Source organism: Eschrichtius robustus, chromosome 20 (genome assembly GCF_028021215.1).
Source record: "Eschrichtius robustus isolate mEscRob2 chromosome 20, mEscRob2.pri, whole genome shotgun sequence".
In the NCBI taxonomy this organism is placed as follows: Eukaryota; Metazoa; Chordata; class Mammalia; order Artiodactyla; family Eschrichtiidae; genus Eschrichtius; species Eschrichtius robustus.
In genome coordinates, this window is record NC_090843.1 from 9,589,929 (window position 1) to 9,602,157 (window position 12,229).

The following is a 12,229-nucleotide window of genomic DNA, read 5'->3' on the forward strand; positions in this document are numbered from 1 at the left end:
AGTCGCGGCGGCGGCGACGGCGGCGCGGGGAGTCCGAGTCGGAGCCGGCGCTGAGGCCGCGCTCGCGGGTATATACGCGGCCGCGGCGCCCCGCCCCCCGATTCCTGGAACTGCGCGGCCGGCCTTCTTGTAATGTTTAGTCACTACTCGCAGCAATGAAAGGCTGTGCGCGGATGGGAGGGAGGGGCCGCGGGCGACCGAGGGCGGGCCGCGAGCAGGGCCAGAGACCCGCAGAGACGCGCGCAGAGACAAAGCGCAACGCGAGGCAGCCGGGGCGGCCGGCGGGCTAGGCGCCAGCCCCGGCGGCGCGTTCCTGGCAGCGGCCCCTCCCCCGCGCGCGCTCCGCCCCCAACTTCTCATTCACACTTTCCCCCTCCCTTCTAAGAAGGCCAGTTTCTGGCAGAGGCGGGGGCGCCGCTCCCGGAGCGCGGGCAGTTCCAGGAGGCCGAGCGGGAGAGGCTCCCGGCTCCCCTTCCCTTTTCTCGGACCTCGCGGGGAGACCCCCCTCGCCCTCCCGCGCCCGCCCGAGATCCCGATCGCGGCCCCAGGAGGCCCATGCCTGCCTCAGGGGAACTGGGGACACCCCAAGGCCGGGCCGCGAAACTGGGGCCGGACCTGGGAGTCCGGGGCGGTGGGGACGCGCGACAGTCACCTGTGGGCATGTCCCCGAGGTGAAGCCGGGAGTCCTGAGGGTGGAGGGGACGCAGCCTCAGTGGCTGCTGTCCGGCCTCAGCCCATCGGCCCACTGCTAGGTTCTTTGCCGACGCCAACACGGGTGCCGCCTCCCACCACCAAAAAAACACAAACGCAAACAACAACCGCTTTCGCACTTCTGGGTCTCCAAACCTGCCAGGTGAGGTGTGGGTCCGGCCAGGTGCTCTTAACGCGGCGGGACTGGCCCGCGGGCGAGCGATGGCCCCACCCCGCGCCCCGCGTCCGCTAGAGGGCGCCCTGGGGTCTGCTAGTTGGAGCGGAGTTTGGTGTTGCTCGCCCCCCACCCCGCGCCCCAAGCCCTGGAACGGGAACCCGAAGGGGCGGTGGGGAGGCTGGCTCAGGAGCTGGGGCGGGGGGGACCTTCCCGGGGGACCGAGGAGAATTCACATCACAGTCTGGAATTAGACCTGGGAATAAAAGTCCAGCAGTGGAGGATTTCCGGAAAGCAGTTTTCAGTTCAGCCCGCTTCCAGAGAGCCCGGGACCGCCTAGAATGTGCGCCCACTCTGAGTGTCGGGGCCCCATCTCTCCCCGGGGGTGAGAAGAGGAGGTGATTGAGGTGAACGAGGGATCTGTTCTTGGTCACGTTGGCGTGGATGTGGGTGGTTTGAGCTAACCAGGGCCAGCTTTACAAAGGATGGAAAGTTTTGCCATCTGTCCCCAAACGGGCAGTGGGGTGCTGGAGACACCTGAGAACCAGCTTAAGTGGCACTTGGATCGTCATCTCTCAGGACGCAGGGGCTGAGAGCTTTGGACGCTGCCCTTTTCCCAGATGCCATACCACAGAAGAGAAGGAGTCAGAAGGGAAGGGAGAGATCCTCGGGAGTTTAGAACTCAGAGACCTGTCTCCTCTGCTTCTCTAGGAGCTGATAGGCACCTCACTGTGCCTTCAACTTGCTGCTGTGTCTTCGGTCTGTGCCATCACTTCTCTCCCCCACAGATGTCAGGGGACTAAGTGAGATGTGGTCAGGACACCCAGTCTCTCTGGAATTCAGTTTTGCCATCCGTCAAGTAGGAATAATAATCTTTTCCCATCAGAGATCTGAGATTAAAAAGACAAGAAAAGATTCTGCACATCAAAATGTGCTAGACATGGAAGTAATTCAGTCCAATTCTCCCTTTGGATTCTGTTAGGAGAGCAGTAGTCAGGAGGAAGTCTTGTTACTTCTGCAGAGGGGGAAATTGATTTATTCAACACATTTCACAAATATTGGACTCTATGTACCAGACACTGTGCTGGGCATTGAAATATAATGACGAATAAGACCTAGTCTTTGCCCTCCAGATACTTGCGGGCTAATGAAATGGATTCTCCTTCTCTGTAGAATCAGGAGTTCATTCTTTTTCGCATCCATTGCTTAGGAGGCTGCACCATGACCATCTACTTCTGTGCTGAGCCCCATGGAGGACAAGGAAGACTCACAAGGAATAGCCCTTGAGTTAATGGATGAGGAACTGCTTTGTAAATTATAAGGCTCTGACACAAGTTAGATTCATTCATCTGTTCCAAAAACCCTCATTGAGTGCCTACCTTTGCCAGGCATGGGGCAAAGCGCTGGGAACACAGAAGTGCTGGGTGAATCCTGCAGGGATACAGGGGAGGTGAGGGGACATGGGACCCCCAAGTGTTGAGCGTCATGAGAAAGAAGTGGTTGTAATTATGATCCTATGAGACTGTGATAATTCATTCTTGGGGGGAGAGGGGGTCAGAAGTGGGGGCGGGAGAGATAAAGAGGAAGAAACAGCCCCTGAGCTTGGGATTCCCCGGTCTGGTTGGAGAGACTCATACCTCTGAAATAGGTAAGTCCTAATGTCAACAGCATGGTACCCAAGTGAGCCTGGGCTCTGCCAAGAGCCAGCAGCAAAGGCTGCATGACTGGCGGGGAGCATAGAGTGGGCCCAAGAGTACCTGGATGATCTAAAGAGCAGAGAGGAGGGGCAGGGTCATCATGCATGCCCAGGGGCCTGAAAGAAGCTGTCCTGCTGGAGAGGGGCAGGGCTCCCTGCGTACTGACTCAGGAGACTGAACTGCTGTCCGGGCTCCACAACCCAGTAGCTGTATGACTTTGGGCCACTGACTTTCCCAGCTGTGCATCGGTTTCCTTACTTGTAAAACGGGCTGATAATAGTACCTACTTCATCAGGTGGTTGTGAGGACTGAGCCAATGCGTGCAAAATGCTTAGAATAGTGCCTTGCACATATTAAATGCTCAATTTATGTTAGCTATAATTATTTTGAAAGCACTGCGGAGTCTTTGGGGAGAGGGAGGAGAGGAGGGCTGAGCTGCTGCAGCTTGGGCTACTAGGAGATGGATATGGCTATAAATGGCTTTATGTTTTGGAGAGCTATATATCTCCTATATAAGATACATTCCAAAAAGCTGCTCGTCTTCAAACGGTTCAGCCAGTCACCAAGTTTCCCTTTGGCTTTCTAATATCTCCAGGGGGTTCCCATTGCCTTTGTGGCGATCCAAACCTCTCAGTGAGTATACGTCTAAGGCTCTCTGCTCCCTCTCAGCTTAATCAGCTGCCTCTGCCCCACTGACACTTCAAGCTCCAGCTACATGGAGCTCCAGGCTGTGTCCAAAACATTCCCCAGGCCTGGGTCTTTGCACATTTGCTTCCCTCTGGGTGGAACTACCTTCCACACCTTGGCTGATTTCTACTTTTCCTCTAAGATTTGGCAGAGATCAGTCTAAGCTTCCAGGGTAGCTCTTTCTATGCTGACAAACATGCCCTACTCATCCACTGATAACCTAGAGGAAAAGGACTATAGTTGATTTTGTTTTTTTCCTATGGAAGCCTAGAAACTGGTACACAGAAAGTGCTCAATGGCTCTTTAAATAAGGGATTGTGTTGACTTCTGTTTTCCATCATTTTTAGATACTACTGACTGCTTTCTTCTAGAGTAGCTTTTGGTTTTTTCCTGAAGGGCTCAGGAGCAGCTGTTTAGCTGGGAAGGAGGGTATAGAAGCCCCTGTGTGGTTGATGGAGACTATTAGGCCTGCTAATCAGAAGACAAAGGGAGAGAAGACTCAAACTTTGCTGGAAAAGTCAGGGAGGAGAGATCGGGACAATACAGGGCACGCTCCCAGACACCTTCTTCCAGGCAAGAGAGATGCCCAGACCAGGGCAGACCTGACCTAAGGCACTTTGCCTGTCTGCTGGGGATGGGTAGAGGTGAGAAACCATTATCCAGGTCTGGCCCCTCTGCCCATCCATGCTGTTTCCCTGGCTACGGGATTTAGGAGCCTCCTGCCTTTTCAGAATCTCTCCCTTTGCAGAATTTCTTATGAAGTCAGAATCCCATTTCCAGGCAAAGGTGCTTGGTCATAAAGATAATAAAGATATTCATTCATGATGGAGGGGAAGTACACAGCGGTTTCAGCTGCCCGTGGGGCTTCACTTACTCATGGTGTGTGACAGATGATGAGCTCTTGCCCAAGCCTCTCAGATGGGAATGCTGGTGCCCGTGGGGTGGTCGCAGGAAGCTCTGGCACGTCTTGGTGAACACAAGGTCCCATACTTGCACACATGATCTCCGTGTCCTCCGGGAGCCAGCCTGGGCGTGGGCACTAACGTTGCCATTGTTCTGTTTGGTGGCTGCCTTTGTAGCCAGATGGGTTAGGAGACTGGCCTCAGACCACAGGAGTTGCTCAACACCAAGCCCAAGGCCTCCCTCTGTCTCAAGACTGATGGGCTTTCTACTGCACAAGGAGGCACCCTGGGTTCAACTGCCCAGTGGCCTGATATTACTTATCCCACGTTGATTGTGCTTCTACTACATGCCAGTTAGTTGGGGAAGCCTGGGGATACAGTGGTGGGGAAAAGACTGTGGTTCCTTCCCTCTGGAGCTTCATAGGCTAGTGCTGATGGTTACAGGAAATAGGCAGGAGGCAATGAGGTCTCTCCTCTCCTGCCCCCCTTTCTCTTGGACAATTTGGAGAAGATGGGGGGGTGTGTGTCTCACCTGACCTCTTGGAAGCCCTGCCCCTCGCTGCCCCAGTGAGTCTCTCCCAGGGCTGGGCTTCCTTGGGCATCTTAGCCCCTCTTAGCTGAAGCCCCTGCCCACCAGGACTGATGGCGGGAACCGGCCCTGCTAGCCTCAGGGCAATGGCAGGGATGACCTTTCCTGTGCAGGAGGAAAGGTCCAAGGGTCTCATACCAGGCTGACCCCGACCTCTCTCTTTCCTGCTTTAGACAATCCTGAGGGGCGGGCGGGGGAGGCCTGGACAATGGCCCACAGCTGGAAGCGCCATTCCAGTTTGCAGGCCTTTGTTTCTGCCGGGAGGGGCGGCAGAGCTAATGAAAAGGTTTATGGCTCAGATGTCTGTGAGCAGTGGAGGAGTTCTTTCTGACATTCCAGGGCCAGCTGGCCTCTGGCATTTCCCAGAAAAAGTGCCGAGGGAGGGAAAGAAAACACTTTACCAACCCACCCACCCACTTACCCACCCTGCCTTCTCAGATTCCTCTCCCTTCTGGCACTTGGGCTGGGTCTGAGCTCAGACCCCTGCCCGGGGGCTCCAGTCCTCCACCCACAGAGGGGGTAGGGGGTAGGGGGTAGGGGGTGGGAGGGTGACTCTAGGAGGGCCTGGAGAGTACAAAGTGTGTGTCGGGTATCTGGGAGGGGGGAGAAGTTTCTTCCACCGGCTCGAAGAAGAATCCACATCTGTTCCAAGTTCGGAGTCGGGGGTAGAAAAGGAGGGGCGTTAGCGTCTAGCCAGCTATCTCCCCTGACCCCAAACCAACCAGCCCTGCTCTGTCCTGAGCTGGGATGGGAATAGTCTCTGTTTGCTCTGAAGCGGCCACTGTGCATGCACCCGTGCCCTTTCCTGCGCCCGGGAACAGACACCGGGGTAGCGGGCAGTTCTGGGAAGCGAGGCTGTGGTGAACCATCTGGGCTGTAATGCAAATGAGGCCTGGCCCGGCGCCTGGAGCTGAAGTGGCAGTGCCCCGAGAGGGAGAGCCGGCAGGGGGGTGAGGATGGAGGCAGGCTCCTGGGCTCCAGACGCCCTTGGAGAGCCAGGATGGGTGGGGGACCAGGTGGATGCAAGGGTCCGGCTTGCCCTACAGTAGCCATCTGGGCTGGCTGCTGGAGCACGGCAGTGGGCAGCCCTCGACCTACCGGGCTCCTGGGTCAGGTCTGCTCACCCTCTCTCCCCGGGCGTGCACGCAGCATCTCAACTGACCTCCTGGCCCTGCACTCAGGCTCCCTGCAGTGGCAGGGTTGCCACGAAAACCCCCTGAGTCCCCCATCCAGGTGTGTGACACCCCTAGGAAGGTCCCTGGCTCCTCTGAATTTGAAGCACACATTGGCACGCACTGATTCTTGGACAAGTTCAAAGGGATGTGATGTATCCTCTCGCAGGCTCCCAAGGTCTGGAACCAGCCGGGATGGCAGAGAAGTGACTCAGAAGGAGTGGGAGGTGGGAGTCTCCAGCAGGGACAGAGGTGAGATTCTAAGGTATGACATTGGGGGCTGGCTCTCCGATTCCCTTGCTTTCCACCTTGCCTCTTGCCCCTGCTGCACTCACCTGGCCTCACATGAGTGGAGTTCAGAGTGTCTTCACCTGGGTACGTGAACTGCCCCCTGCCCAGGATTTCATAAGACCCCGATAATTATAAACAAAATGCTGGTGGCAGTGCAGATTTCTGGGGTAAGTGGACCTACTCAGAGTCACTTCTTGCTCCTGCAAGACTTACTTTACAAAACCATTCATCCGTTCATTCCCTTTTTTTTTTTTTTGTGGACAACGCCCCACGACATGGGGGATCTTAGTTGCCTGACCAGGGATCGAACCCGTGTCCCCTGCATTGAAAGCGTGAAGTCTTAAATACTGGACTGCCAGAGAAGTCCTCATTCATTCATTTCTTTAAGAGGTAACTTTTGAGCACCTACTATGTGTCAGAGATTGGTTTGGATGCTTGGAATTTATCACTCTGGGCCCTCATGGGGCTTAGATTCTTTCCAGAAGTACAAGGTTCTCCCACAATTGATGTCATGATTAATTAATTTCGACTGTGCTAAGTACTCTGCAGGAGAAGTCACAGGGGCTGTGTGAGCATATTATGGGGACACCGAGTCTATAGGGGGAGACATCTGAAGGGAACCCCTGAGGAAGGGACACGTGCAGACTGATGGGAAGCCGAGGTCTGGAGAGGTCACCTCCCCATGTCTCCCAGCTTGTAGGCGCTAGGAGCAAGCAGAGTCTGCGACAGGTGCACCACCAGCATCAGGGCGCCTGGGCTCTGCCACCAAGCATCTTTCCCACTGTCCACTTCTGTCTCATTTCTCACTCTCCCTCCCACCCACTAAAGGCCTTAGGCCCCAGCTTCTGAGCTCAACCTGAGGCAGCTACGAGCAGAGAAGATGGAATATTCTACTCCATTCTACTGTGGGAGGTGGGTCAGGCACAACCTCTGACTTCTGGAACTTTGTAAAGTGAAAAGATGTTTCACGAACAGGCAGGACAGCCTCATGGTTCAACATTCAAAAGGCAAAAGGTACAGATGAACTATGACCTTCTACAGTTACCCTTCCTCCTGTGGTATCTGGGGCATTTTTTTTTTAAAGATCAAAAGATGCCTGTGAAGTGGTGAGCTACAGGCTGAATGAAGCCCACAGATGCATTGGTTGACCTGTACAGAATTTAACATTTTTGAGACAACATTTAAAAATCTGGCAATTTCACATCCACATTTGAATTGGGGGCTTTTGGGGAACAATCTGGCCGGTCTGGTGGGCCCTCTAGATGGGACCTGGGCTCTCCAGCTCAGCATAGCCCACCACCCAGGATGACCGCCCTCCCCCAACTCCCTTTCCTGCCAGGAGCTGCAGGCATGGATGTGGCAACTCTACCTGGCTTCTCTCTTCCCACCTCTCTAGGCTAAGGGGTAAGAAGGACGATTGACTTTGGGGGATTTCCTTTGAGTCTCTTTCCTAACTTCCAGGAGACTGGAAATAAATCAAGCCTGAGCCTGGGAGTCGGAGCCTCTTCTCCCAGCTGCTGGGGCCTGGTCTGATTTGGCCTCATCTCAACAAAGAGACTTGTCCTGCTGGAGACTCTGGTGCCAGTCCTGGGGCACACCTAGCCTCTTGCTTCAAATCACCATGAGGGCTGGGCAGGGAGAAGCAGAGGAAGGTGGGGCAGGGTGGGGTTTTGCCAGGAAGCCCCCCAGCAGCTCACCTCCGCCACCCAAGTGGCTCCTGGGGAGCCTGGGATTCCCTGGGACATAACTGGCCACGGGCCGCCGTGTCTCCCCACGGGCTGGGCTGCTGGATCACGAGGAGGCCTGCAGCTCCTGGTTGGGGTGGCGCTGGCTGCCTGCCACACCACAAGAGGCTGAGATTCCCCTGAAGCTGAGAGCTGCATTTATCTCTCACCGGGACAGAGAAGCAAACTGGCTTGCTCTGCCCAGGAGGCATTTCCAGAAATTTGGGCTCTGACTTCTTGCTGACGAAATGCCAGATTATCCTGGGCCTCTTTGTGGCAAGAGAGCCATTGAGCAATAGGTATTTTGTTTTGCAGATGACAAGATTTTTGACACTGAAAAGTTTAAATGACAAATGCAAGAACCTTGACCGCTTCTCCACCCCTACCAGCGAGGTTGCTGGTTTGAACTCAGTGCTTGGCCAATTTGTTCTTCACAGCCCGCAACTCCAACTTCCTCAGGTCCCTGGTGCCAGAAGACCCCATCTCTCCCTGTTTTAGGGCCATACAAGCCCGGCGGGGCCCATGCCAGGTCCACTGCTGCAGCCCAGGGAAAAGCCATTTTCTGAAACAGACGTTGGCAAACTATGGTGCAGGGCTGGCAGAATGCTTTTGTAAATAAAGTTTTATTGAAAATACAACCACACTCATTTCTACTGCTTGTGGCTTTTGCACCAGACTTGAGTAGTTGCCACTGAGACTGGCCCCCAATGTGTGAAATATTTACCGCTGAGCCCTTTAAGAAAACATTTGGCAATCTCTGCTCCGGGGGAACAGAAGCCTGTCTCATGCCAGGGAGGACTGGGGTCAGGTCTTAGTTTTGGGGGGGGAAGAGTATCAGGGGCTGGAAAAGATCAGGGTAACAGCTCAGTGGGGAGAGCATATCCCAGGGAGAATGAAGGTAGGAAAAGGGCTGGTGGCCTGAGGGGAGACTGAGGGCTCTGTGAGCTGCCACATTTGCAAAGTGATCTGTGGCAGCAGGTCAGTAAAATCCCAGGAGGCCAAGCCACCATCGCCCCACCCTTGGTGGAAAAGCACAAACTGGCTGGTTCCCTCCTGCAGCCGGGAGGCTCCAGAGCTCACACCTCCTGCCATGCATGCATTTATCAAACCAGCATGAATGAGTCGGCTTCTGGTGCCAGGTCCTCTTCTGGGTGCTCAGTGCCTCAGTGCTCTAAGGCCTCACATTTGGGGGCGGGGGGGGGGGCAGGAAGACAAAAGACACGGCAATCAACCAATGAATAAGATTAGATCACAGTTCTTAATAGAAAGAAAATAAAATCCTGTTATGGGTCCAGGAGGGCCTTTCTAGGGGAGGGCGAGCTTTAGACAGAGCTCCGAAGGATGGGGGATGGGGGGCAGTGGTGGAGGACATTGTAAGCGGACAGAACAACTAACACAGAGATCCTAGGGCAGCAATGTGTGTGGGGAGTTTGAAGGGTGGTAAAAAGGCCAGGCTGGTGAGGCCGGGCGGTGACGGAGTAGAAGAATGGAGGGGGATGCAGGCTGTGGCCCCAAGGCTGGTTTCATGCCATCCTTAGTACCTAGGCTGCATTCCCTACAAAACTAGAGTGTGATCCTCAGAAACAGCCCAGCAGCCTCCAGGTCAAACTAACCTAGGAGAGTTTCTCGTCACCAAGGCAGGAGGTGGGCTGGCCAGCCCCTTCCTCCCTCCTGAATTTGCAATAGCCCTGTGTTTGGGAGAGACCCTCGCTCACAAAGCAAGCTCTGGAAGGAGGGGCCTTCCTCTTACACTGGCATGATTTTCGGTCCAGGGAGTGAATCACAGACAGTGAGGCACGGGCCCTTGGCTCAGGATTTCCTGGTGTTTCCTGCCTGGGAGAGCAGCCCCGCTATCAGGGGCAGCAGCCCACCACTCCCTGACGTCAACTCTTCTTTTCATGAATGGGTTTCCTTTTCCGTTTGGGAAGACATGATCTCGGTCATCAGTCCATCGACCCTGTCATTCTCACCCTGGCACCTCCTGTTTGGGAAGAAGCAAGCAGACTAACGAGAAGGCAGTGGGTGCACACAGGAGGATGAGGGGGACTCAGCGGATGGGCTTCCGAGCCACCGAGGGGCTTCAGAGAACAGATGTTTTCTCGTCTGGGGTCATCAAGGTGTGACTTGAGAACCCCCAGCAGCTGTCGTCGTGTCTGCCCAGACTGCCTGTCCTCCAAGCAGCTTGGGGGTGCTCCCAGGCAGACTTTCTGGGCCACCTGTGTTAGCTGAGAGCATGACTATCTCCTCTACTTATTCTCCCTAACTAGCCCAGATGAGACTTCTTGGAGGAAACAGTGTTTGTGTGCTGTCATCATGTAAAAATGTAACCATCTAAAAAATTGCTCAATCCCTGAAAACCATTATTTAAAATTTTTGCAACTCTAAATGTGTGTGTTGTAGGGCAAAGTCGTAGTTGCCTCACTCTTGTAGCTCTGACTGTTTCAAAGTAGCCAGGAAGGCCAGAGGCTCTCAGTGTGTGGCTTCAGAAAGGACTGGGGTCATTGTCTGCTGTTTATACTTAATGTAAATACTCCTTAGTTTAATTTACCGTACTGTCAATATCTCTGTGTGCTACTATAGTTTACTTTAGATCAGAAATTCCCAGTGGGATGGTACTATGGTTGCTTGTCTCACTTAATACCTTATCCAGCAAAGCATCACATTGCGAAAAGAAGCTGCCAGCTCTTTTCAGGATGGTTAGGATGCTCTTGTGGCCCACGTGGTACTCATTGCCCAGCATCATGGTGCAGCCGTTCAGCACCTTGGCCCTGCAACTACCCTGTGCCAGGCATGGTGCAAAAGTAGAACCAAGCAAGGGATAGTTTCATTCTAGTTCCTGGAAATTAGGCAATTTGATGATTCACCACTTCTAACTTGGAAGAGTTGAATCAAATTCCGCCCTGTATTTGTAAAGCTATCTGAACTTAAAGGAAAAATTAAAATCTGAAGTACTCTCTGATTGTAAACAATTTGGAAATTCTTAAATAGCACCAAATAACCAATGTTAACATTTTGGTATATTTAGTTTCAGTCTGTCTGTACCCACACTCTCAAATTTTTAACAAAAATGGGATAAGCTCTATACTACTCTTTGAAATCTGGATTTTACTCTTAATTTCATTAACCATTCTTTTTTTAAATAAATTTAGTTATTTTATTTTTGCTGCGTTGGGTCTTCGTTGCTGTGCACGGGTTTTCTCTAGTTGTGGCGAACGGGGGCTACTCTTCATTGTGGTGCACAGGCTTCTCAATGTGGTGGCTTCTCTCGTTGTGGAGCATGGGCTCTAGGCGCGTGGGCTTCAGTAGTTGCGGCGTGTGGGCTCAGTAGTTGTGGCTTGCGGGCTCTAGAGCTCAGGCTCAGCAGTAGTGGCGCACAGGCTTAGTTGCTCCGCGGCATGTGGGATCTTCCCGGACCAGGGTTCGAACCCGTGTCCCCTGCATTGGCAGGCGGATTCTTAACCACTGTGCCACCAGCGAAGCCCTCATTAACCATTCTTTTTTTTTTTTTTCGGCCACACCGCGTGGCTTGCAGGATCGGCTTCTGAGATCTTAGTGCCCCAACCAGGGATTGAACCCCAGGGCCATGGCAGTAAAAGCACGGAGTCCTAACCACTGGACTGCCAGGGAACTCCCATTAACCATTCTTCTAGAACATACTTTTTTTTAATGAATGCACGGTCTTCCAACATAGTGATTTACCATTATTTAACCAACTCTCCAGTGTTGATTGCTTCCAGACTTTTGATATGAACAACGCTGAGATGAACATTCTTGTAGGGAATGTGTAATTCATTTCCTCGGGTAATTTGTTGAAAGCAGAATTCGGAATGTTTTGTATCCTGTGTGTCCATATCCTTTTAACCACACAACACCTCCCCTCCCCGCCATAAGTAGGATATGATTATCTCCTACAGCTTTTCCAGTTTCCCAGTCCCAGCCTATGTGGATCCTGCCAAGGAACCACATGATACAGATGAGAGTCATCTGTTACCTTTTTAAAATCAGCTACAAAAAAGTGTTCTTGGCTGTAGGGATGAGCTCCTTCAGCCTGTTTGGCCATGGAGCCGTAGCTCCCAGGGGCGGGTTACAGCGTGTGTATGCATTTGGGCGCATGGGGAGGATGGAGGGGTCTTTACTGCACCTAGACTGGGTGAGCTTCTCTGTGCCCTGGAGCTGCAGGCCCGGGGCTGACAAGGTGAAAGATGGTCCCGCCTGGGTCTGATGGGGATTTTCCGTTCTCAGTGCGCCCGGGTGAGTCAACGGTCACCCACTTCTGTACATCTTAGCTAACACCTTGGAGCA